This window comes from Pongo pygmaeus, chromosome 4, assembly GCF_028885625.2.
Source record: "Pongo pygmaeus isolate AG05252 chromosome 4, NHGRI_mPonPyg2-v2.0_pri, whole genome shotgun sequence".
NCBI lineage: Eukaryota > Metazoa > Chordata > Mammalia > Primates > Hominidae > Pongo > Pongo pygmaeus.
In genome coordinates, this window is record NC_072377.2 from 101665121 (window position 1) to 101691912 (window position 26792).

The 26792-nt window shown below is 36.5% G+C and overlaps 1 long non-coding RNA gene and 1 pseudogene across 5 annotated transcripts in view; both read left to right on the plus strand.

The window, feature by feature from the left end:
• LOC129036929 (uncharacterized) overlaps positions 1-26792 on the plus strand; it is an 806216-nt gene that overhangs the window by 554459 nt on the left and 224965 nt on the right. The gene's annotated exons all lie outside the window — the stretch shown is intronic.
• LOC129036930 (palmitoyltransferase ZDHHC3-like) lies at positions 15423-16442 on the plus strand (annotated as a pseudogene).

The following is a 26792-nucleotide window of genomic DNA, read 5'->3' on the forward strand; positions in this document are numbered from 1 at the left end:
TTTCTTGGAGGCTTTGTTTGTTTCTTTTTAGTCTTTTTTCTCTAAACTTCTCTTCTCACTTCATTTCATTCATTTGATCTTCTGTCAGTGATACTCTTTCTTCCAGTTGATCGAATCGGCTACTGAGGCTTGTGCATTCCTCACGTAGTTCTCGTGCCATGGTTTTCAGCTCCATCAGGTCCTTTAAGGACTTCTCTGCATTGGTAATTCTAGTTAGCCATTTGTCTAATCTTTTTTCAAAGTTTTTAACTTTTTTGCCATAGGTTTGAACTTTCTCCTTTAGCTCAGAGTAGTTTGATCGTCTGAAGCCTTCTTCTCTCAACTGGTCAAAGTCATTCTCCATCCATCTTTGTTCCATTAGTGGTGAGGAGCTGTGTTCCTTTGGAGGAGGAGCGGCACTCTGATTTTTAGAATTTTCAGTTTTTCTGTTCTGTTTGTTCCCCATCTTTGTGGTTTTATCTACCTTTGGTCTTTGATGATGGTGACGTACAGATGGGGTTTTGGTGTGGATGTCCTATTTGTTTGTTAGTTTTCCTTCTAACAGGACCCTCAGCTGCAGGTCTGTTGGAGTTTGCCGGAGGTCCACTCCAGACCCTGTTTTCCTGGGTATCAGCAGTGGAAGCTGCAGAACAGCGAATATTTGTGAACAGCAAATGTTGCTGTCTGATCATTCCTCTGGAAGTTTTGTCTCAGAGGAGTACCCAGCTGTGTGAGGTATCAGTCTGCCCCTACTGGGGGATGCCTCCCAGTTAGGCTACTCGGGGGTCAGGGACCCACTTGAGGAGGCAGTCTGTCCGTTCTCAGATCTCAAGCTGCATGCTGGGAGAACCACTACTCTCTTCAAAGCTGTCAGACAGGGACATTTAAGACTGCAGAGGTTTCTGCTGCCTTTTGTTTGGCTATGCCCTGCCCCCAGAGGTGGCGTCTGCAGAGGCAGGCAGGCCTCCTTGTGCTGTGGTGGGCTCCACCCAGTTCGAGCTTCCAGGCCGCTTTGTTTACCTACTTAAGCCTAGGAAATGGTGGGCGCCCCTCCCCTCCGCCTTGCTGCTGCCTTGCAGTTTCATCTCAGACTGCTGTGCTAGCAATGAGCAAGGCTCCGTGGGTGTAGGACCCTCCATCCAGGCACGGGATACAATCTCCTGTTGTGCCGTTTGCTAAGACCGTTGCAAAAGTGCAGTATTAGGGTGGGAGTGACCTGATTTTCCAGGTGCCATCTGTCACCACTTTCCTTGGCTAGGAAAGAGAATTCCCTGACCCCTTGTGCTTCCTGGGTGAGGCAATGCCTCGCCCTTCTTCAGCTCATGCTCGGTGCGCTGCAGCCACTGTCCGACAATCCCCAGTGAGATCAACCTGGTACCTCAGTTGGAAATGCATAAATCATTCATCTTCTGCGTCATTCTCGCTGAGAGCTGTAGACTGGAGCTGTTCCTATTGGGCCATCTTGGCTCCACCTCCCTCATGAATATCTTATATAGTGGAATGAGATTGGCTTTGACCATGTGTATTTTAATATATGTCTTATTTTGTGTATGTCATTGGTGTTTTTAGCTCTTGTAATGCATAGTTCTAAATATTTTAAATATCTAAGAGTTATAAAGCTATAATTTTCACACACACACAGAAACACACACACACACCTCATGGTGCCCCTTTTCATTGTGGGTGGTGATGGAAGTCACCATAATTCTTGGCAGCTATAGTAGTTTCAACATCATTTCCTCCTATTTAGTATCCATCAGAATTCCAGATATCAAAATTCAAATGTTATACAATTGTAAATGAAACTCTGAGTGAGATTTTCAGCCATTTTAGTCTTCTCCCAATTGCATTAGACTTTTCTCAAAATTAAATATTTAAGACTTTATTTTTATTCTTGTAAAAGGAAAAATAAACATAATTTTCTAGGAAGCACAAAAAGGACAATGAAATAACTTATTTATCTTTCTCTCCTTTTGTGGTTTCAAGATTCTCAAGGACGAGCAAAGAGTAGAAAATAAAAACACAACTTCTTATATCTCATTTCTATGAGTCAAATTGCACCAGAAAAACAATCTTGGTATTGCTTTTAAAACATATCACTTTTCTTGGGGAACACTCTATGGAAGAATCGATGCTATTTGAAATTCTAAGAATAACTACGAATGATGTGGATGGAAAGGGTCTGGCTCTCTATTGATTATCTCCATCAGTCACTCTGGTAATGCCTTTCTTCCCTTGATCATTTCATCACAATGACACTTTACTCTTAAATTTTATGTATTTCAAAAGGAAGCAACTAGTATGCTGAAGGCAAATTTACTTGACTCTTAAAAGTTTGATGAAGCAGCTCTCTACTCACATTATATATTTCAAGTTGAATCAAATTTAGGTGAAGTTAACACTCATTCACTGGGTATTCTTAGGTATAATAAGATGAACATAACTCACTTTAGGGTGATATTCTATTCAGGTACATGAGTGATGAATAACTTTCTGCTGCTCCAACTTACACAAGCATCAGTTATCTACTGAGTTAGTATTGAGAGATTTATTTTGACAATCTCTGTGGCATGTTATTGAAAATAATCATGATTGATCTGATTACAAATAATTAAAGTATATAAACCTAATTTATTTATTAAATTTCTTTGGGAAGGCTTTTACTTGTTTGACCTACTGTTTCTGTGTTATTTGGTCAGATTATTTTTGCTGCTTTTATTGAAGTAAATAAATATGCTAAAACAATTTTTAAGACTAAGGTAGAATACTTCATTAACCAATGGAATTCAAACTTGTTCAAATGAAGTTTCCTGAACTCTCCTTCCCACAGTTTTATTTCTGCAGGACTTGGCAGGAGAGGTTCTAGAAATCTGATTTATTGTGCTCCTTCAGAAGATTCTCATGCAGGTATTCCTAGGACAACATTTTGAGAAACAGCGATGTAGAGTCCCTCAATTATTATTTCCCTTCTTCTGTTTACCACCTTAGAATGTGTACAAAATGTAATATATTTATAATTAATTTAAAAAAAAACTTAATTTTTTCATACAGGTTTAGATTTAAAAGACAAAATCAAGCATATATTATAGAGAGTTCCCATAAACCCTGCACCCCATTTCCCCTATTATTAACATATTGATATGATACATTTGTCATAACTAATGAACCAATATGGATATTTTATTGTTAACTAAAGCTATATTTTGTTCAGATTTCCTTTTTCTTTGCCTAATGTTCTATTTTTGTTCCAGGATCTCACCCACAACACCACATTACAGTTGTCATGTCTCCTTAGGCTCATTTTGGCAGTGACAGTTTCTCAGACTTTCTTTGTTTTTGATGACCTTGATAGTTTGAAGAGTATTAGTTAGATGTCTTGTAGAATGCCCCTTTGCTGAAATTTGTCTGATGTTTTTCTTATGATTAATCTGGGGTTACGGGTTTTTAGGAGGAAGATGACAAAGGTAAAATGCCATTTTCATCACATCATATAAAGGATACAGACTATAAACATTACTTGTCATTGTTGATGTTAACATTGGTCAATTGTCTGAGGTAGTCTTAGGCAGGTTTCTCCAGATGTAAAGTTGTTCTTTTCCCCCAACTGCCTTTCCAAACTCTTAGGAAGAAAGCTCACTTAAGCTACGGGGCGTTATGCTCTAGCTCCTTGAAAGATGCATATCTACATAAATTATTTGAATTCTGCACAGGAAATTTGTCTTTTCTCCTCCATTTATTTAGTGAAGTATTTATTTATACCAGTATAGAATAATGGATATATGTTTTATACCTTGAGTTACAATCCAATACTTTTTTTTTTTTTTTTTTTTTGCTTTGTTGCTCAGATTGTTCCAACTTTGACCATTGGAGGCTCTTTCATTTGACTCTGGTAACTTTTTTGATATACCACATTTATTGGATTGGTTTGGAATTTTTTTTTCCTTTGCTGTTTGTTTGTTTTAACACTTCCTTACTTTCTAGCACTACAAGATGCTCCTGGTTTATCTTGTATATTTCCTGCACGAGTCCTAGAACCAGCCATTTATCCAACAAATCCTGATTCTTTTAATTGAATAGTGGTATAAGAAACCAAGATACGGGTGCTAGCTGCACAATTATCTTTTTAAGAAAAAATAATTAGAAATGATGCAAAATGTAATAAGATGAATTGATGATAAGAATAGTCTAAAACAGAAAATCTCAAACCTTTTTTCTCAAGACGCCTTAAAAATTATTTTGAAAGCCTCAAAAAGCTCTTGTTTATGTGGATTATATCAATTTATATTTGCGGAATTAAAAATTAAAACTGAGACATTTTAAACCTATAATTTTTTTTTTGAGAGTCTGTCACCTAGACTGGAGTACAGTGGCGTGATCTCGGCTTACTGCAACCTCCGCCTCCTGGGTTCAAGTGATACTCCTGCCTCAGCCTCCTGAGTAGCTGAGACCATAGGCATGTGCCACCATGCCTGGCTAATTTTTGTATTTTTAGTAGAGTTGGGGTTTCACTATGTTGGCCAGGCTTGTCTTGAACTCCTGACCTCAGGCGATCCACCTGCCTCAGCCTCCCAAAGTGCTGGTATTACAGACGGGAGCCACAGTGCCCAGCCTAAACATATAATTTAATAATCATTTGAGTAAAACAATAATAAGTCCAATATTTGTTGATATAATTAACATTTTAATAAAAATTTCAAGGATAGTGTCTTTGCTTTACAGTTTTGCAATTTTTTAAATGTCTGGCCTAATATAAAGTAACTACAGTACTAATTATGCTCTTGCCTTCATCTGCTGCAATTTATTGTTTAGGTTAAAGTGTATCAAGAAAATCTAGCCTCACATAAATATTCAATTGAAAGTGGGAGAACTATTTGAGTAGCCTTTTCAGATTATTTTGGATACATTGTGTAGTCTCTGGAAAAATCTAAAATATTTTTATGAGAAAATGAGAGTGATATGGAGAAATAATATCTTAGTATCATTATGAATATCATTTTGACCTTGTGCACTCCCTGAAAAGTCTCAGGAGCTCACAATAGTCTCAGACCACTCTTTGAGAGCTGTTGGTCTTAAATAGACTGTTTGAAAAGCAAAAGTAAAATAATCTACAGATTCAAATTTTACTATTGCTTATTTACTGTCAATTTATTTAATCCATAAGATATTTCACAGGATGATTTTTTTCATTTACTTCATTTAGAGAAAAGGGGTTGGCATAAATCCTGCATATTTAGTGGTACAGTGCTGGATTTACTGTCAGTGTAAAGTCGGGCAAATCAAGTAAAGTTAAATAATTTTCTCTCTTAAGCCTTCTCCATTTCCTTTTCTCCTATTTGCCTGATATAACTTGTTTTACTCTCACATTCCCATTTTGGTTTAGGGCAGCATTGGGGCATGTTTGATGAGGGGTCACTTGGAGGCATTTCTTAATGCTTTGCATTCACCATCAATCAGTTGTGATGAGTGTTCACGTGAGCAATTTATGCTACGAAAACACCTTGTACGGCACTTGAGAGTAAGAGAGGAAAGGTGAGTCTGACAGGAATGAGGAAACAAGAGAGTGAGCCCAATGCCAGTTTTCTAAATCTGTTGCTCTGCTGGCATGAATGATTGTGAGAGATGATGGATGACTGATATCACTGTTAAGTGTCTTTTATTCCTTAGGATAATTTTGCCAATTTTCCAGTGAACTTAAATGTCCACAGATGTTCGAGATGAAACCTACTGATTTGTAACTCCAAGTCTTTAAGGGCCAAATTGTTGGAGAATGTCAGTGGAAACTGGCAGTTTGACTATAGTTTCTGCAAAAGACCATTGAGTGTCCTGAAGATTCTCTTGTAATTTGTCACTGGCACAAATGTCTAGCGTAATAATTTTACTTTTAGTGGATTAGGGATAAGAATGGAATGTTAAATGTTGCTTGTTTCAGATCACAGTGGGTGAATATGTACTACACGTCCTATCTATTTCTGTTGGTACTCTTCAAGGAAAAAATGTTAAATAAGAAGTTACTCCAAAATTCTGCTGTATTTTACATTGGCCAGAATGATTGTCACTATTAAGAAGAATTTTATAGAACATAAAACATAAAAATTTTTAAAGAAGTAATCACCATTTATAGGAAGTGAATATGAGCTGAAAAGAAAATAATGTGTATTTTGTAGTTAAAATCTGGCTCTGACATTGGCCTGTCTCTCTGGCTTGCAGGCCTCACCCCACCTTTATTTTCACCTCTCCTAAATGTTCTACCAGTCCCTTTAGCAGACTGCTAAATGTTTGCTAGAAAGACAGACTTGCCTTTGTTTCCACTTCATATCCTCCATTAAGCACACTAAATATTTTAAATACCATTAAATTCTTTAGAGATGCTTCATATTCATATTTAAAAATATTTAGAGTTCAAATTTCATGGTTAATTATTTTTTAATAGTCCCCTTTTCTGAAAGGTCTGTGTCAATTCATTCTTTGTCTATCTTTGCTGTCCTTTTAACAAACTGATGACTGCATCTATCTACAACCTTAGTCAGTGTTCCTTAATTTGATTGCATATTAGAACACCTGCAAACTTTTAAAAAAATGTATAGATTCCTGGATTTCACTGAGACCAAATGAATCAGAATTGCTGGCAAGGCCAGGGTATTGGTATGTCTTAGAAATTCTCCAGTGACTGTAATGCACAATTACAGTTTAGAATTCTGGTCTAGGCTATGGATGACAAATACGTTTTCCTTTTATCCAACAACACTGTGTTAAGAGTGATACTATAGTGGGCCAGGCGCGGGTGGCTCACGCCTGTAATCCCAGCACTTTGAGAGGTCGAGGCAGGTGGATCACGAGGTCAGGAGATGGAGAACATCCTGGCTAACACGGTGAAACCCCGTCTCTACTAAAAATACAAAAAATTAGCCGGGTATGGTGGCGGGCGCCTGTAGTCCCAGCTACTCAGGAGGCTGAGGCAGGACAATGGCGTGAACCCGGGAGGCGGAGGTTGCAGTGAGCCGAGATCGTGCCACTGCACTCCAGCCTGGGCGACAGAGTGAGACTCCGTCTCAAACAAAACAAAACAAAACAAACAAACAAACACCAGAATGATACTATAGTCATGTCTGGAATCAAGGTAAGAGCATTACAATGCATTCTTGATGTCTACAGTAGTGGCTCAGCTGTCAGGTTCTTGCCATCACTTACCATATCCTTCTGACTTTAAATTTTTTCCCTCATAAGCATTGAGCTCATTCTCTATTTCTCTGGTCTCCATTCATATTGTAGGGCCCACCATCCATACATCACAATGCTGAAAAATTTTATTTCGTGTAAGTTTTGTTAGTAGTTTTAGTAAAGAGTGGATTCTAAAATTAAATACCAAACACACACACACACGCACACACGGCAGATGAGATACATACACATGCTTCACATATTGCCAAAGTCACTAAGCATTTATTATGGCCATGGTAAAAAAAATATAGAGGGGTTCTGTAGTGTAGCAGTCATCACACTCATCTCACATAGTAAGAAAATATAGTGAAATTTTTTTTGCTATGACAATTGCTGATATATATTAATAGTCAAATTTTATGAACTGAGAAGTGAGGGGAAAAAAGAATCTTCCTTGTATTTCTATTTCTACTAGTTCTGCTTACTCTGTGTTGTCTTGTAGTCACTTAATCTGCCTGATCATCAGTTTTATTATGTATTGGAGGTCACAGTGTTATGTACTTCATAAGGGTTGTGAGAATATTGTGAAAATCATATAATCTATATTGTATATTTATGAGATTCTTTGTGCAGAATAACTCCTCAGAAAATATAAGCTAATTTTAGTTATTGGCATATGGATAATCTGATTAACCATAGATATTTGCCAATTCAGTTAAACTGCGTGCTATTGTCCATCATACTCCTTAGTTACCATTAAGCAATCATCTAGTGTACAGAATAGAAAACACTCTGGGAAGTGGGAGATAAGATTGTAATATGCTATAGAAACAACCCCACTCCCACCACCACCAGAATTACTGCATAAATTATTCACGGTCATACAGCACGCAAGTGGAAGAATTAAGATTCAGCCCCGAGTTGATCTACCTCCACTTTAAACCAGACAATGGATGATACCTCATAATTTTAAAATCTGTTGATTTACATTATCTTATTTGATACTTATAACAACCTCTAAGGTTGGCATTATTAAGCTCATTTCACAGATGTATAAACAGAGGCTCAGAGGAAAAAAAAGATTTATCCCACCTGGCTCAGCTAATTTTAATTAAAATAATAATTCCTAAATTCATAGCTGTAGTGTCACAGATTTTTTAAATCTCCACAGCTAGATGATTTCCTTAGGTGGTGCTGTTTCAGATTAAATGCGTAACAAAGCATTATGTTTATAAAATCAGGATAATGTATATTTTTTGATTGTTCATCCTTAGAGCAGAAAACTAAGAAATGACAGCATTTATTTAATCTTTGTGGCACAAAACTTTATCTTGAACATTTTGTTATCTGTTTATAGTTTATCTTTGAGAGTTGTAGGACGATGGACATTTTATTTCTAATGGTGATTTAAGTCAACTATCAAACAACAACAACATTGGGATGAACAAATATTCTCATTCCAAAGTGATCTAGTAGAGATAACCTCTTGTGTACAGAGGATGAGAATTCTTCCTCTTTTTAGAGGATGATCATTTCCAGTCATACTTACAATGCAGATTTGTAGTTTTAGGAGATGTTATCATATCCTGTATACTACAGGTGGTAAACATTTAAAGGTCAACATTTTAAAGAAATGTCTAAATTTCCATGCCCAATAGCATTTGCGTATGTTTTCTCATGTCCTTGAATTAGCCATGCATGCAGAAAATACATGTGCAAACCATATGGCAAGAATTCTATGTCACTTCCAAGAATCTTTTCCTGCAAGAGTCTGGGTTGCACATAAGCAAAACCATAGTTGAAGCCCACAAAGACTTGGAATCACAAAAGCAATGCCTGATTAAGTCCAAGCATTCAATTTATTTTTAGAATAAAAGTGTAGACTCTAAATTTAAAAGTGACTCTTTCAGTTAAAACATTAAGCACAGAAGCAGAACCACTAACTCTTTCGTATTAAAAGGATATCCAAGTGCTCTCCCTCTCCAAAACTGTCTTACCAAATAATAAAACTACATCAGAAACAAAGCAACAGTAGGTCAGTTGACCTACCATTTTCTAATGGAAGTAAGTCAGGAATCATGTTCCACTAGGAAGTGTAGCTCATGGGTCATGTGTTTGATTTTCTTTGCTGGTTACATACTTTCTTCTTTGCCACAGGCTAGCACGCACATTTAGGTTGTCAGCCTGGTTCCTACCGGTATTTGAGTTTATAACTCCTGTGGGTGACTGGGGTGACCGGGCTCATTATCCTCACTCCCTTCTGTCCCCTATGAATTCTACATCTAAATCAGTTTGGCTCAGGTTTCTGTACCCAGAGTAAGTTCATAAAGCCTTTTGCTAGCCTCGATCTTCTACAGACAATATAATGCAGTGTTATATGTGTCCTAAATAACTCACACAATTAATTGAAATAAAGTAACTTTTTCAATTTAATGTTCTGTCATGTTGCCATTGTCTATCCAATTGCATTTCATCAATAAGTTTTATATAAAATACAATAGTTGCTGACATTAAGTATTTAATTATTAGCCATTGTGCTTGAGATTAGCGATGGGGTGAATTTTAAATAGAATATTCAAATAGGTCTCACTGGAAAGTTGATACTGGAGCAGTTAACTTGATGAGGAAATTAGCCACAGCTATTTGGAGAAGGGATGTTTTAGAAAGAACTAACGGCTTAAGATGAAGTCATAAGGGAAAAGCATGCCTGATATAATCAGAGAACAGCAAGAATCCCACTGTGTCTAGAGCAGAGTGAGTGATGAGGAAGAGGAGAGACAAAGAGATGAAGATAGAGAGGTGGTAATATGTGTGCAGGTGGCAGATTATGTAGATACTTGAAGGATTTTGGTTTTTACTCTAATGGAAATGAAATTATCAAGTTTTAAGTACAGACTAGATATAAATCGTATTATACCACAAAGATACCATTTTAGCTTCTGTGTTGAGAATAGACTGTAGTGCAGCAAGGGCAGTACAGGAAGACCAGATAAGAGACTTTTAACAAATAATCCAGGTGAACTCTGGCAATCAGGGAGGTAGTAGTGGAGATTGTGAGAAGTGGTCAGATATTGAATATATTTTGAAACTAGAGTCGACAAATTGATGATACATTGAATTTAACATAGGAAAATAAGGAGACTTCAAGCTTACACCAGGGTAACTGGCCTAATTAACTGGAAGGTTAGAACTGGCGTTAACTGAGATGGGAAAGACAGTGAATAAAATAGCTTTTGGTGGGAGAATTAGAAGATCAGTTTTAGCCATGCTTGGTTTGAAATGTCTTAGATATCCAAGTATGTAAATGGATGAGCTGACAGTTGAATATACAAGTTTGGAGTTTCAGAAAGAAATCCAAGATGGTGATCTATATTCTTCATGATTTTTTTTCACATTTTCTTCCATTTTATCTTCCTATGTCTGAATGATTTCCTTAACTATTTCATTCATTAATTCTCTCTTTAGCAATATCTCATCCACACTTGATCAACGTTGAACAATTTTTATTTCAATTACTATATTTTACATTAAGCATTTTTTGTATAGTTTTCACATCTGGCTCTTCTCATTTCAACATTTTTCTATTATTGTTTTATTGTGTGAATATCTTCATATAGTTGTTTTAGACATGAAATGTATTTATTTTTGATACCCTTTCAGATTGTTCTATTTGCTATAGTCATTTGGTTGCAAATGTTTATTTTATAAAATCCAAGGTTATATGGTTGGTATTAGGCTTTCTCATATCTTTTATAATTTTTTTATGAATTCATCTTCCCTGGTCATTTTCTTCCTTTAAGAGTCTTTGAATGCTGTCGATAATAAAACTATCCCCATTAGTTAATATTGGGCATACTTTTAATTGAGCCACAACCTTTTATTCAGCTTTAGTCCAGTTTTTATGTCAAGTTTATGTCAGTTTACTAATCAAGGCTTTTCTTCATGCACAAAACATGAGTTTAGGTTTTTCCCCATAAGCTGGTAGACTTGAAGTCCTGATCCCTTGAAAGGAATCATGTCTTTACACATCACTTGATTTGCCTCCTAATATGTCTCAGGGTCAGGAAGCAGAGTTTTCCAGGATTCTTTTCAGGTTTGGTGTAATATTTTCCTTGCTCATGTTTTTTTTTTTTTTTTTTTTTTTTGAGACAGAGTCTCACTGTCTTCCAGGCTGGAGTGCAGTGACGCCATCTCTGCTCACTGCAAGCTCCGCCTCCTGAGTTCACGCTATTCTCCTGCCTCAGCCTCCCAAGTAGCTGGGGCTACAGGTGCCCGCCAAGACGCCCGGCTAATTTTTTGTATTTTTTAGTAGAGACGGAGTTTCACCGTGTTAGCCAGGGTGGTCTCGATCTCCTGACCTCGTGATCCACCTGCCTCGGCCTCCCAAAGTGCTGGGATTACAGGCGTGAGCCACCGCCATGATTTTTAAAAGAGACTCAGGGAAAGCTCATGTGCTCATTTGCATGGGACTTAAAGCCTCTATCTCAGATCACCCACAGAAGTGAAAGTTCCCCAGTGAATAATATGCCCATGTGTGCCAAAGTTCTTTTTGTTACTAAGACATTGAACATGGAGTATATAATTCATACTTGTTATCTGAGGAAAATACTTAAGGAATAATTACATAAACAAAATAAACCAACAAAATGAACCAGAACAGAATCCTAAAGATAGAATAAGATGAAGAAGAAATTGGTGGCGAATAATAATGTACACTGTAATATAAATAGATCTATATACATTAATATTGATAGGTTACTTGGAAAATAGTAAGAAGATAATAAGTAAGAACTCTTCAAACAGAAGCAATGGGGAAATAGGACTTTCAGAATGGCTCAGTGAGGAGCTTAGCAAATTCTCTCCATGTAATGCAATGATAAAACTAGACAAAACTGTCAAAAACATCAATTTCTGGAAATTGACTAAGGGAATATAACAAATTGGAAGCATTCATTTGAGAAAAACTACTGAAACACGGTAATAACAGTAGGAATCTGTGACATTTTAACATGAGCTTCTCTCATCCTCCTTTTCTTGCCCTCCTAGCTCTATCAAAGCATTATTCAGGATAAATCCAGACTTTTTAATTAAATCCCAAGTGTTAAACAAGAATGTGTATGGGTCAGTGATTTGAACTTGATTTGGGCTATAAAATTCTCAACAAATCTCTTCTACTTGTACATCATAACATGCTTAAAAAATGGGAGGTAAAAAACTAATATTCAAAATTAAATACCTATTTTGGTGGTACCAGAGAACTAAGAATAACTATCAAAACTTCTACTGTCTAAAGATAATTTTGGTATGATATTTATTTATAGATGTATAAATTATTGAAAACTAAGGTATCCCTAAAAGAAAAACAATCATATGGAAGGCTCAATCAATTAGCCAGCAATAATTGAATGTTTACTATTTCTCAGCATTAGTTAGGCATGAAAAAGGCTCCAGAAAGCTTTGATACTGTTCCCTAAGTTGTAACTGGGTAATTCTTTTGCTATATTTACCTGGGCTTACTTGAACAGCTGTACCCATCTAAAAAATTGGCTGGGAACTAACTTCAGCTGAGAAAACTGAGATGGCTTTGTGTCTTTCCAAATGTGGTCTTTCATCCTCCAGGTGGTTAGACCAGGCTTCCTCACATAGGGCAGCAATGTTTCAAGAGAGGAAGCCCCAATATGCAAATGCTTGATGTTCCACTGGCAAAAGCAAATCCCATGAGGGAGGAGGTATCACAAGCATGTGGTTACAGGAAGGTGTGATTCACTGGATTCTATTTTGGCAGCAATCTTCCACAGTCCAGCTTCTGGCTCTAGTGATTCACGTCTTTTTCATACACGAAACACACTCATCACCTCTGAAACACTGATGGCTTCATCCAGTCATAGCATCAATTAGGGAGTTTATGATCTAATAAACAGAATCAGGTTTGGATATGGATGAGGTATTTTGGATGGAGCTCTTTTGATATAAATCCTCATTATTTACAAAAACAAGCTATTTGCCCCTCACATACTTAACACACAACAATGAATCAGGTAGCAATGAGAGCAATAGACACTCCCATTCAAAAAAAGAAAGGAAGAGAACATGGCAATCATTGGATCATAGCAACTCTAAATGCCAGACAGGCACAAGTCACACTGAAAGCAGGGAATGTTCCTTGATCAGGGCCTAGTTCTGTTCCTGGGAGCTGGGAGTCATTCTCTAAAGCATTGTCTTCTGTGATTCTTGGCTTTTATCTCTGAGAATCCAGTTCTGGCCTATGAGATGTCTTTTTTTTTTTTTTTTTTTTTTTCAAATAAGAAATGACCTACATTTGCAGCTGAGTAGCTTTATCAGTCTACTAACCCTCAGTAAATTAGGGGAGATAATGGCTTCTTTTCTTTTCAAACTGTCTCTATCTTTTTCAGTACAAACTGATACATTCTCTTAAAAACTTTGTGATATTTCTGCAAGGCAGATAGAGTTCACTTGATGACCCCCAAAGCCACATTTACAATTATTTTTAAGGCAGACCTCTTTCTTTCCCTTAGACTCCATGTATGGCTGCTGTGGGACAAAGCTTATAAGATTCTAAAGAGCCTTTTGTTCTAGATGAAAGGGTCTACTAGGCACCTCCTTCAATTGTCTTGAGGTCTTAACAAAGGGTATTAGAGCTGTAACACTGATTTGATAATTATTTTAAAGGCATTTCTTTTTATGAGAATTCTCTGCTCTCTGGAGATTATGTGAAATGTTTTGATTTTTCAACTAAGCAACTCTTAGCTTCTTTACATATTCTTTACATTCCCCTTATAAAGTAAAATCCCCCTTTTAGCTCCTCTTTCTCTTTATTCTATCATATACAACCAAAGAAGAAAATTGACACTTTTAACTCTGCCTAGAATTCTCCTTAGCTAGATCCACAGATTCATTACTGAACCATTAGGCTTATTCTCTATCTCCAAAGACTGCAGAGAACAGTTTGTCATTGCTTCAATACTACAAAACATCTTTCTAGCCTCTAATAGCAGGTTCCTCTCAACTCCTCTCAACTCACTGCCCAGTCTCAAAACCAATACCACAAATTTTAGGAGAGTGTTTTAGCAACCATCCAATTCTGGTACCATTTTACAAATCAATTGTCTATTGCTGACCTAAAGCAACAACAACAAAAAAACACATTATTTCTTGCAATTCCTTGAGTTAGGTGGGTGGCTCCGCAGTGTTATCCTGGGCTCTCTCATGCAGATTCATTCAGCTAGATGGGCTGTTGGGAGCTCAGCTTGACTGAGACATTTGTGATGGCTGCTTTCCTTTCCATGTGGTCTTTGATCTTCTGGAAGTCTAGAATGGTGGCAGCAATACTCCTTGAGGACAAGCCCCACTATGTACGTGGTTTTCTCATTCTCCTAAGCAAGTCACATAACCAGGAACATGTGGGAGGGCAACATCAATGATGTGAATGCTGAGAAATGTGATTCATTGGAGCCTATTAACATAACAAAGTGCCACCAAATATGTCATCTTTTAACAAATTAATATCAAAATTCTGTGATAGAGATTTCTTATAATAGGTGATACAAAATTGAATTTAAATTTTCTCAAAAACTAGGTACTGTTTCTTGGTATTACTTCTACAAAGAAATCTTTTTTGCTGTCAAATTCAATATATTTCCTGTCATAAAGTTTGACAAATCTGGTTTAAGATAATAATCCTTGTTTAACATAGACTATTTCCGATAAAATACCTTAAAATGGCAAACACATTTCAATTTACTTTTTAGAATGTTTCTTTCTCTTTCCAAATTTCCTCCTCTAATATTGGTACTTACAAGCTCTGTTAAGAGTATCTAACATACCAATCAGGTGATCGATGCACTTCGACTTTGTGCCCTGGATCATGTAAGAAGGAGGACAGTTCTTTAAAAATTCTCTTAATATATTTAACCCTCATTTTCCTCTTCCATAGAATGAGGATGATAAAAGTATCTATCTCCTGGGGTTACTGTCAAAGTTAGTGCTTGTAAATGTTTAGCATAGTGCTTAGTTCAGAGTAGATGCTCATTAAATGGAAATTATATTAAGAGTTAGCAGAAAGAGGCCTCCTGTCTGGCCTAGTCCAGAGAGCAGCAGGCCTCCAGCCTAGGAGCCATGGCCACAGTCCAAGGCCAGGACCCAGGTTGGGGACTTCAAGGGAATGCGGTGGTGGAGGTGACAATGGTAAAGGCGGGAGCCCCATGGGGTCCTGAGATTGGGGAACTGCCTCTTGCATCACAAAGCCAGTAGGGATAGAATAGCTTATGATGCTGGTCCCCACCCACCGCTTCGGAGACTTTGAGAGGAAAAGAGAGTACCCATAGCTGGAGATGCCTGTCCGACCTCCCTACCCTGGTCCTGTGAGAACCATGTGATTTATCCACAAGGGCTGTGGCATTGCCTGTGCCATCATCACCTGGTTTCTGGTCCTCTATGCAGAGTTTGTGGTCCTCTTTTTCATGCTGATTCCATCCCGAGACTATGCATACAGCACCATCAATGGAATTATGTTCAACCTTCTGACTTTCTTGGCCCTGGCCTCCCAGTGCCAGGCCATGCTGACAGACACCAGAGCAGTGCTTAAATGAAATGCCACTAAATAATTCATCCCGAGTTTACAGATGAAGCCCAGGCATGTGGTGTACTCATGTCCCACATCAGATCAAGCCTGACTGATCCTGCCGCCACAGTGTTTGTAAGAGGTGCATTTGCAGGGTGGAACCCCACTGTCCCTGGGTCAACATCTGCATCAAAGAGAACAACCAGAAGTGCTTTGTCCTGTTTATCATGTGCACAGCTCTCATTTCCTTGCCTGCCCTCACTGTGGTGGATTCCACTTCCTGGATTGCTGTGAAGAAGATTGCTCAAATCTCCCGAAGCCTATGAACTGAACAGGGAAGGAATGGCAGATGCCTGTATCTCTCCTCATGAAAAAATGCAGCCCTTTTAAGTCAGTTTGACAGAGTGTAGCTCCTTCTTTCCACCCGCCACGGTGGTCTTCCTCATCCCACTGTGCTTTGAGGGGCTGCTCTTCTTCATTTTCACATCAGTGATGTTTGGGACCCAGGTGCACTCCATCTGCATGGAGGAAATGCCTGTTAGGACAATTGAAAAAGGAAGAGAGAAGATGGGCTAAGAAACCAAAATGGATGAACATGACATTTGTCATGAACAGACATCTGTCTGGCATGACTGTTTTTGGCCACTCCTTCTCTCTAGGCAGATGGAGACTTTTTGCCATGCCAGATCAAGGGAAGCCAGGCCCATACCAGTGTGCAGTCTGAAGGACTCAGATCAGCGTGGCCACTTACATGCAAGCCACACCACAGCACTGCTGTCCCATCTGTTTCCATGAATGTTTAAATCGAAAAAGCAAAAAAACAGCTACTCTTAAACCTTTTTTTTTAATGTCTCAAGTAAAATGGCACATCATTGCAGAGGAAAAAAAATAAGTCCCCATATTTTATTTTTTAAAAATCATCCTTTTGAAGTTTTGGGTGACAAAAGCTGCTCTTTCTTTTCCTTTTAAAATCACTTTTCTGGCCTCTGGTTTCCTCTCTGTGGCCTGTCTGGCATGACTAATGTAGAAGGTGCTGTCTCCGGTCTGTGCCCACTTCTACCAACTGAATGAAGCTTAATGCTGCACGTGGATGGAACAGTCTAGACACCTGGCAGGGGATGCATAGGAAAGCCAGGAGGGTCCTGACCTCCCACTGCCCAGGAGGTAGTGGCTGGCAGGCACCCCAGTGAGACTTAAAACTTCACCGAAGATGGATGCTTACCTTTTGAGGCCTGAAAAGGTCAGGGTCAGGGCTGGAGCTTTCAGAAGGGACCCTTGGCGCAACCGCCTCATCCCAAAGGTGGACATGGTTTGCCTCCTAATTAGGAAATCAATTACCTGCCCTGTACTTTATGGGCTTGGGGTATGAAGTATAATTTTTTTTGGAGGTGGGGTGGGGGGGAAGATGAAACAGGTTTTATTTGTATTCTGAATCAGCTTTTATATTCCCTCTGATTATTTGGAAGAGTGTGAAGGAAAGACATTTTTTCCAATTCAAAATGCCTTATACAGTCAAGAGAGGAAAAAAAATTACATAATTTCAGGCAAGCTGTGTTCCTTTGTTACATTTACTTCCTCTATTACCACTGTATTTCCCTCTTTTCCCCAGCATGATGTCAGTTAAGCAGTGTTAATTCTGAGTGCAACAGGCACCAGTGCCCAACACATACAGCCCTACCATCAACCTATTTTCCTCATTCGATAAATCTCTAAAGTGGATTAACTTTCTGGTATTTAACACCCATAAATGTGTATGTGCTGGTGTGTTATCTGTATTTTAACCTTTGAGGCTGTTATCCTGGCATGGAGCTGACCATGATGCTGGGGTGACATCATAGCTCTCAACCTTTCTAAGTTGACAGATGGCCATCCCTTTGGCTGGAATTGGCAGATACATCTAAGCCTATGGCACTGGACAGAATAGGTTTTCCATTTGGAAGGCACTTTCTGCGTGTCTCCTTTGAGGGAGGTGGTGATGGTTGGGAGGGGTGAGGAGGTAGGGAGTGCCCTCCAAGTGCAAAAAGAACAAATCTGATTACTGACCAACTGGGAATTCTTACACATTGATTTTTTTTAAGTGATTGCCACAACTCCCCGTTTTTAGCTTTTGCTGGGGGATGGGTGGTGGATAAGTTTTATTCAATCCTGTCCTGAGTGGGGAGAAAGTTAATCTAGCCATGCAGTTTTTCAGAAAAGTAAGTGGAACATGCTGCCTCTTTTCAGTTGTCAGTGCTTCCACATGGAAACAAAATGCAATAAAATTTTCCAAAAAATAAAAGTTAGCATAAAGAGAATGTAATACTGACTGGTAAATACCAACTTTTAGTCTAGAGGAGAGTTGCAAGGGCTTTAGTTGGCTTCTTAAAAGTGGTAGCATTTGATTGAGGTCTTAAATGAACTCCGCAATATAAAGAACATGAAGAAGTCAAAGTCAAGATGTTGATTTTTGATTGAGTCAAGATATATGGTCTTAAATTGGATAGTTTCCTGACATTTGAAAATCTTTTACTATATATGAACTGTTGCTGTTGTGGCACTAATGGAAAATTCATGGATATAGTAGACATTTATCAATTTTCCTGGCCAGCATGAGTTCACATTTCTGCTGTTATCGACATCATGTATTGCTTAAAGTACTATTTCTCTCTTGATTTAGTCTTTATTAGCATTGTCAGTCAAGGCTGAGGATGTTTTCCAAGCTTGGTCAACCTGAATACCTGAGTCAATCTCTTTTTCTTCCCTCCTCTCTGCAGGCATTCTCTCTCTCTCTGTCTCTCTCACTCACTCTCTATTCATTTCTTCTCTTATTTCTTGTCTAAAATTTGACTTTGATTATAGTGAGAAAGAATAGATAATAGTTTGCTTGTTTTTGAACTTTACATAAGTTTAGGAGCAGCAAGAAAATTATTTTCACAAAGTCATAAATGAGTGGATTCTGATTAGGAAAGGACACATTAAAGGCCTACATACTGCTGATAAATGTTCTGTTTATCTGAGCAGCTGTTATATGGTATTTGCTTCATAATAATTTGTTAAATTATATATTTATGACATGCCTATTTTGCATATATATTTCATGTCATCCTTTTAACATAGGATTGTAACTCCATTTGTTTTTTTCCCGATAACAGCATTTTGAAGAAACTATTCATCACTTTCTGTAATGTAGATCCTGGAGGAGTTCTCCAGAACCTTTTTGGTTTTTCTTCTAAGATCTGTCCTTCTGATTTCCTTAGGTTTGATCATCACATCTATTCTAGTTAATTCATTTTATGTGGTCTCATTTACTCTAAGTGAATTTCTGTTACTTGCAATCTAAAAACTCTAAGTGATTGAATGGACGAGAAAAACTGAGTAAAATAATTTGTCTTAACAAACAGCAAATATTTTCCATTGCCAGAAGGGTTTTAAGTTGTGGAAGTCCACATGAAATTCAGAAGGAGTCAGCTGAAAATTTTAACTTCTAAAACATTTTCTCTAACTTCCCTCACTACAGTGTAGAACTAATTACTTCCTCATCTATGTCTTCAGAGAGCTTGAATTCTTTTAGGACTGTGGGCTGCATGAAGATATAGAGGAGAGATTATAATTTTTACAATCACAGATAAGAATGTACTTACATTATATTATTTAATTACCTGTATTTTCTTCTTCCTAGATTGATGCCTCTTTGAGGGCAAGAAGCCTCAACTCATACTTATTTTTGAATATGTAAAAGGTATTTCAGTGTTTGGCGCTACTAGCAGATCAATAAGTATATTTTAAATTGATTTGTTGAATGGATATGTTTCCCAGAGTTTCTTGTGAGAGATCAATAGATACTCGGGATGTTTGCTTTGTAAATATTTGTAGAAACAATTCAGTAATAGGTTTTGTAGCCACCCAAGAAATAGTTTATAGCTGATTGATATATTTTTAAATAGTGCAATTAAAATTAGGAGGGTTTGCATGGCTGAGGTTTCATAATTTATGCCCATATTCTCTTTTAGCACTTTCATTTTTACTTCTGACATAGAATAAAAACTCAACAAGGATAGCTATGATAAACCAATATTACAAACTCCTTTACATAAGTTTGGAGCCAGTAGGTCAATATTAACCACCTTAATATTGCATGGCAATAGGTTGCATGGCAAAGTACTGAGATCTGAAACTCTCAAACATTCTGTTCTTGGCCAAATAGAGTTTTTTTATTACCTATGTCAATGTTGTTATTAATATCCTAATTGCAACTAACCTATAACCCTAGGGTTTCTAAGGAAATCTGTGTCTATGAAATTACTTTGGGCTTGGCTTTGTGAGGGTTGTTAGCAGATGACAAAGTAAGCTTTTCATTCCTCTTATTATGTGTATCTACTTTGGTTGCCTAGTGCTCTTTAATGAGTTTGAAAGCAAAATAAAATATTTTTGAGGATCCCTTATGTTTTTCAGGTAGAATTCAATGTCTAATCATGCTTGTCCTAATTTAATTAACACAGTTAGAACATTAAGTTAATGAGGTTAAACCCATGAGTTCTATTGCCAATTACAATGGACTAGGCAGGAAATCCAGAAAAAAATCAATACTTTAATAGCAAAATACCAGACTTAAAGAAAAATAACACTTAAGTTGGAATTTTATTTCTTCCATGAATTTTCATGTAATCTTGGGCATGTTAATTAACCTTTTGAGGTTAGAGAGTAAAAATCAATTAGTATTGTCCCAGCACAGTGGCTCATGTCTGTAATCCCAGCACTTTCGGAGGCCCAGGTGGGAGGGTCACTGGACCCCAGGAGTTGAAGTCCAGTCTGGGCAACATAGCAAGACCCTGTCTTTTAAAAATCCTTTTTAAGTTAGGTGGGCATGGTGGCTTGTGCCTGTAGTCCCAGCTACTTGGGAGGCTGAGGTGGAAGCACTGCTTGAACACAGGCAGATAGAGGCTGCAGTGAACTGTGATCACGCCACTGCACTCCAGCCTGGGTGACAGAGCAAGAACCTGTCTCAAATAAATATTAAATTAAATTAAATTAAAAATATGGTTACTGCATCTGAATTCTTAGATATGTTGAGAAAATCAACTAATAATGTGTATAAAATTAATTTTTAAACTATAAAAAATAATAAACTCATTTAGTGTAAGTTTTATTATCATTATTGGGACATAGATGGAATATTTGGATAGATTATCATAAAATGTGTCACTATTATTATAAAAATCTCTGCATACTATAGTCTATCTGCCCATTTTATTCATGAATGATAAAACATTCCTAATTTAGTATAAAATTTACTGAGAACTTCCAGAATTTTGAATAAGCAGTACTTCTAAATATAGTATCCTATGTATATTATTTATGATCAAGTAGAATACGGCAATCAAACAAGCTCAGAGCCTATTGTTGAATCTAGGCTTAGAGAAATGAATAACAAGTGGGTTTTGTGGCTTATAACTTTGGGCTTTGAGGAAAATATGTATACCAGCTTTTTAATATCTTGATGTTGATCCACCAACATATTTGATTATATTTTTGGAGGAATTTTAATGCAACAGTAAAGTACAAATAATATGACAAAGACATATATTCTAATTATGTATACACAGCTGCTATTGTCAATTTTTGAAATTATTACAAGTCAAACACCACCTAGACCAAGAAATACAACTGCTTGCAACCCCAGAAGCCCCTTTATAATTTCCATTCCATTCTAGATAGTTACAGGATAACTATGTAACTAGATAGTTACATAAAAGCGATCTAGTTTTTATGAGGAGGTATAGAAAGATTCCAAAACTTTCCATAGTTGCTGCTGCCATCTTTCCAGATAGCTATTGTCATCTTCTCCACTAGTCTTTTTTTTCTTTCCTTTCAAAATGAAGCATTGTAGATGTAGCCAATGTCTCATTTTTAATTTACATTTTTTGTTTCATTTCCCTTTCCCTTCTTCCCAGGAAAAACCATCATTTTCAATATTTTTAGTTGTAAAAGTACAGTTAGATAATGTAAAGTGTTGCTATACTTGAGCATTTTAAATTGTATGTAATTGGTATATGATACATATGGTTCTGTATTTTGCTTTATTAACTTAAAAATTAGCTTTTGAGATCTAAATTCTCTTTTACAATGTTTAGTATTCCTTCAAATGAAACCTAAGATTTTCTTTGTCTATTCCCCTACTGCACCATGACAAACAATGCTGTGGTTAATATTCTCATACTTGTCCTCTTGTGCACATACATAAGAATTTAATGTAAGTACTTAAAAATGGAACTGTCGGGTTTGCTTTATGCAATGGTCAATTAATAATTGCTCCAGCATGACTGTACCAATTTATACTCCTATCAGCAGTTCAAAAGTGTCCGTTACTTTATATCCTCACCAAGTGATATTATTCAGCTTTCAAATTTTTGCCAAACTAGGGGATAAAACTTATAGTATTAATTTTAAAATTTTCATTCCTCTGATTTTTCGTGAGACCAAAATTCTCTTTAAAAAGTATTCTAGAATATCTATGTTTAAAACAAGAGACAAAAGGATTTTGCTAATGGGACCAAAATTTTCTTTAAAAAATCCTCTAGGCCAGGCGTGGCGTCTCACACCTGTAGTCCCAGCACTTTGGGAGACCGAGATGGGCGGATCACGAGGTCAGGAGATTGAGACCAGCCTGGCCAACATGGTGAAACTCCATCTCATTAAAACTACAAAAATTAGCGGGACGTGGTGGCACATGACTGTAATGCCAACTACTCGGGTGGCTGAGGCAGGAGAATCGCTTGAACCAGGGAGTCGGAGGTTGTGGTGAGCCAAGATGGCGCCACTGCACTCCAGCCTGGCGACAGAGTGACTTTCCGTCTCAAAAAACAAACAAAAAAACAAACCCCACAGTGTTTTGTGTACATATGCACAGTGTTACTTAATTTGGTCACTCAGCATTCTGTTATTATCTATTCAAATTGCAATGGTATATGGTTCCATTGCTTCTAAATTATGTACACAATATTCCAGGGAATGATTCCACCACATCTGCTTATAAATTAGCAGAGATGGAAACCAGGATTTTTTTTTCCCCAATTCCCAGGTAGGTCAATTCTACAGTGATAATCCAATACTCCAATATTTGGACCATCCAGATCTGCTTCTATTGTTGCATTTTTCTCTTGATTAGGGGTCCCATTGTCTTGTCACTTTGCATTTCTAGTAAATTTTTATTGCATACTTAACATGGTATGTAAAAGAACATCAGAGACTTTGGATGGTGTTTCTTCCTTCCAGGGGAAAGAGGGCTTATCTAGTTACTCTGTTTTTTGTTTCTTTGTTTGTTTGTTTTTGTTTTGTTTTGCTTTGTTTTTGTTTTTGTTTTTATTTGAGACAGAGTCTCTCTCTGTCACCCAGGCTGGAGTGCAGTGGCACGATCTTGGTTCACTGCAAACTCCGCCTCCCGGGTTCAAGCAATTCTCCTGTCTCAGCCTCCCGAGTAGCTGGGACTACAGTCACATGCCCCCATGCCTGGCTGATTTTTGTATTTTTAGTAGAGACAGAGTTTCACCATGTTGGTCAGGCTTGTCTCAAACTCCTGACCTCAGATGGTCCACCGCCTTAGTCTCCCAAATTGCTGGGATTACAGGCGTGAGCCACTGCACCTGGCCTAGTTACTCTGTTTTTATGAGGAGATATTGAAATACTTAAAAATCTGCCATCATTGCTGCTGCCATCTTTTCAGATAGCTATTATCATCTTGTCACCTTCTCCGTTTGCCTTTTTTTCTTTCTGTTTATCTTTCTTTCTTTTCCATTTATTCTGTCTGTTAGCCAGACAGGATAAGGGGCTGGTTACCTTAATTCAAAAAGTGCTTTAGATGAGTCAGAGCTGGGTTGTAGTTTAGAGAAACTCAGCACATCTCTGGTTTGTAGAAAGCACCAAGAGACTGGTAAGACTCTGCCTCTATGGTTCTGAAAGACTGCAAGATTCAATTATTTTATTTACAGGTTTTGAAATCAGCCTGTTAGCCTCCTACTCCATATAGCATCAATATCTGCAAATATCTACAGGATACTAACTCAGTGTTGAAAATAGGGCCTCCCTCTTTAATAGGTTTTGTCTCCTAATTACCATGAAACTGTGAAAGATGTAATGATCTCTTTTAGAAGTTTCTGATCCACATTCCTAGTCTCCTTTAACATCCCAAACCCCTGCAAATACCCTGTGGGGAAAACAGACATAAATCTGGGGTTCTTCTAGATTCTAATGTATCATCCTAAGCCAAATAATATCAAAAGCTTTGGTGATTTTTTTTTTCCCTAATAAAGCCGCTCTGTCCTCAGTCTACATCCAGATTCACAAATGCCTTAGAGAAGAAAATGAGCTAATCTGAGAAAGGAATTTTCTTTGTTGCTTCTGCAGCAATCCGATTTTTTCCAAATATTTTTTAAAATTTATTTTTATTATTTCTGGTTATTGCAGCAGTGGTATTTACTTCTCATGGCCTTTCTTATAAGAAAACAGAAATCCCTTGCCATTTTCCCAATGCAAATACACTCTCCTATGTGTCATCAGCCTGTTTATTGGGTAGAAATTCTTAATTAGATTCATCAAAATTTTATCTTTTGGTTTATACTTTTGTAGTTTTATTTAAGAAAACCATTTCTTCTACACATTTCAGGGTTTTATTTCTTTTTATTTTACATTAAGGTTTTTAACCAGAGTTCACCATTGTAAATGATATTATGAGTTCAGTTTTACTTTTCTTGATATAGTATTCCAGTTTGTCCAACATAATTATAAAATAGTCTATATTCACTCTATTGATTTGTAGGAATACTTTTATCCAATGCTAAATACCCATACATACATAGATCTATTCAAGACTTTATATTTGGTTCCATTGATTTATTGATCTATACTTTTATTCGTACTATATGGTTTTAATACTACTGTTTCAATTTGTGTCATATCTAGTCTCTTTTTTCCTACTTTTTTTCAGAATTTATCCTTAGATATTCATGAAGGTTTATACTTTCATAGAAATTTTAGAATAAACCTATTAAATTATTTTACAAGACAATTAGAGTTATGACTGGAGTAGTTGTATTAATTAATTTGGGGAAAATTCAATTTTTATAATAGTTATTTTTATCCAACACCACAGATTCTCTCCATTGACCTTCCTTTATACCCTTTAGAAAGATTTTAGTATTTTTTACATTGAGATTATCGCTACTTTTAGTGATTGTTACTATTACAATTCTTAGATTCTGTTACTACTAATAAAATGCTAGTTGTATTTTTTTATTATATTTTGTAACTGGTTGTTTTTGATGTAGAGGAATTCAATTCATTTTTTTTTTTTTTTTTGAGATGGAGTCTCGCTCTGTCGCCCAGGCTGGAGTGCAGTGGCGTGATCTCCACTCACTGCAAGCTCCACCTCCCATGTTCACGCCATTCTCCTGCCTCAGCCTCCCGAGTAGCTGGGACTACAGGTGCCCACCACCATGCCTGGCTAATTTTTTTGTATTTTTACTACAGACAGGGTTTCACTGTGTTAGTCAGGATGGTCTCAATTTCCTGACCTCGTGATCCACCCACCTCGGCCTCCCGAAGTGCTGGGATTACAGGCGAGAGCCACCACTCCCGGCCTTCAATTCATATTTTAATATTTATTTTGATTTCAACAAACATGCAAAAATTTCTTATTTTTACTAATGATATTTCTATTTATTCTGCTGATTTTTCTATGTATATGAATTCCTTATACATCTTATTTATTTTAATATACATTTCAAACTCTGAAAAATAATACAGGTGATAGTGGATACCCTTGCTAATTTTTAATCATACAGGGCTTTCATATACATCTTCTTAATTAAGTATACATTTTACTGTGCTTCTTGAGATTATAGTGTTTTTCGAATTGAGGAGGTTCTCTTTTATTCCTAGTTTGCTGATTTTTTGTCCTAAATAAGTGTTGAACTTAGTTGCTTTTTTGTGTGTCTATTGAGATAATGATATAATTTTTATCTTTGAGTCTATTAATGTGCTGAATACCATTAATAAATCTTCTGATGTTGGTTCACAAACTGAGCATGATTTATTGTTTCTAAATGCATTTATTTTAGAATTCTTCCATCTGTATTTAGTGAAATAGTCCTAAAATTGCTTTTGTGTGTTGTCTTTATCTGGTTTTGGATAATTGCACTAGCTTCATTACATCAGCTTGGAATTGTTTATCTTTCAGTATATTCTGGAACAACTTTTATTAGATAGGAATTGGCTATCCATTGAATGATTCATAACATCAATAACAACAACAGCAAATATTTATTTGTGTCTTTCTTCTACTGGGTTTATATATATAAATATATATTTATATATACTTATATATATTTTATTTTTTATATTTATATATTTATATATTTATAAATATTTAATATATATAAATATTATATAAAATATAATATATTTATAAATATATTAAATTATATATTTATAAGTATATATAAATACATATATAAATATATATTTATATATAAAATATTTATTTGCATCTTTCCTCTACTGGGTTTATATATATATAAATATATATATTTATTTGCATCTTTCTTCTACTGGGTTTATATATATATGGTGTGTATATATATATATGGGTTTATATATATATATGGTGTATATATATATAAATTTGTTTCTTTCAACAATATACTGTGGTAGGTACTATTATTATTCCCATTTTACCATTTAACAGATGAGAAAATTCAAGTACAAAAGGTTAAATAATTTACCTTTTGAGATTTTTAACCTGGGGTGTATGAACAGAGGTTTCCATGGATAGAATTAGGGTATCCAAAAATTTGAATCAGTTAAGGGCACATGTTTATTTCCACTAACTTGAAACTGAATTGTAGCAATTTCCCTAATTATAAATGTAGTCAACAAACCACAGTAATATTAACAGTATCTGTTACTTCTTTAACAATAAAATTTTGAGATATATTTCAAAATAACTTTGGCGCTCATCACCTTTTCAAAATTATGATAGATATCAGAGTTACTTATAGATCTTATTTACCATATTAATAAGAAGCAAGATGTGCATTTATTT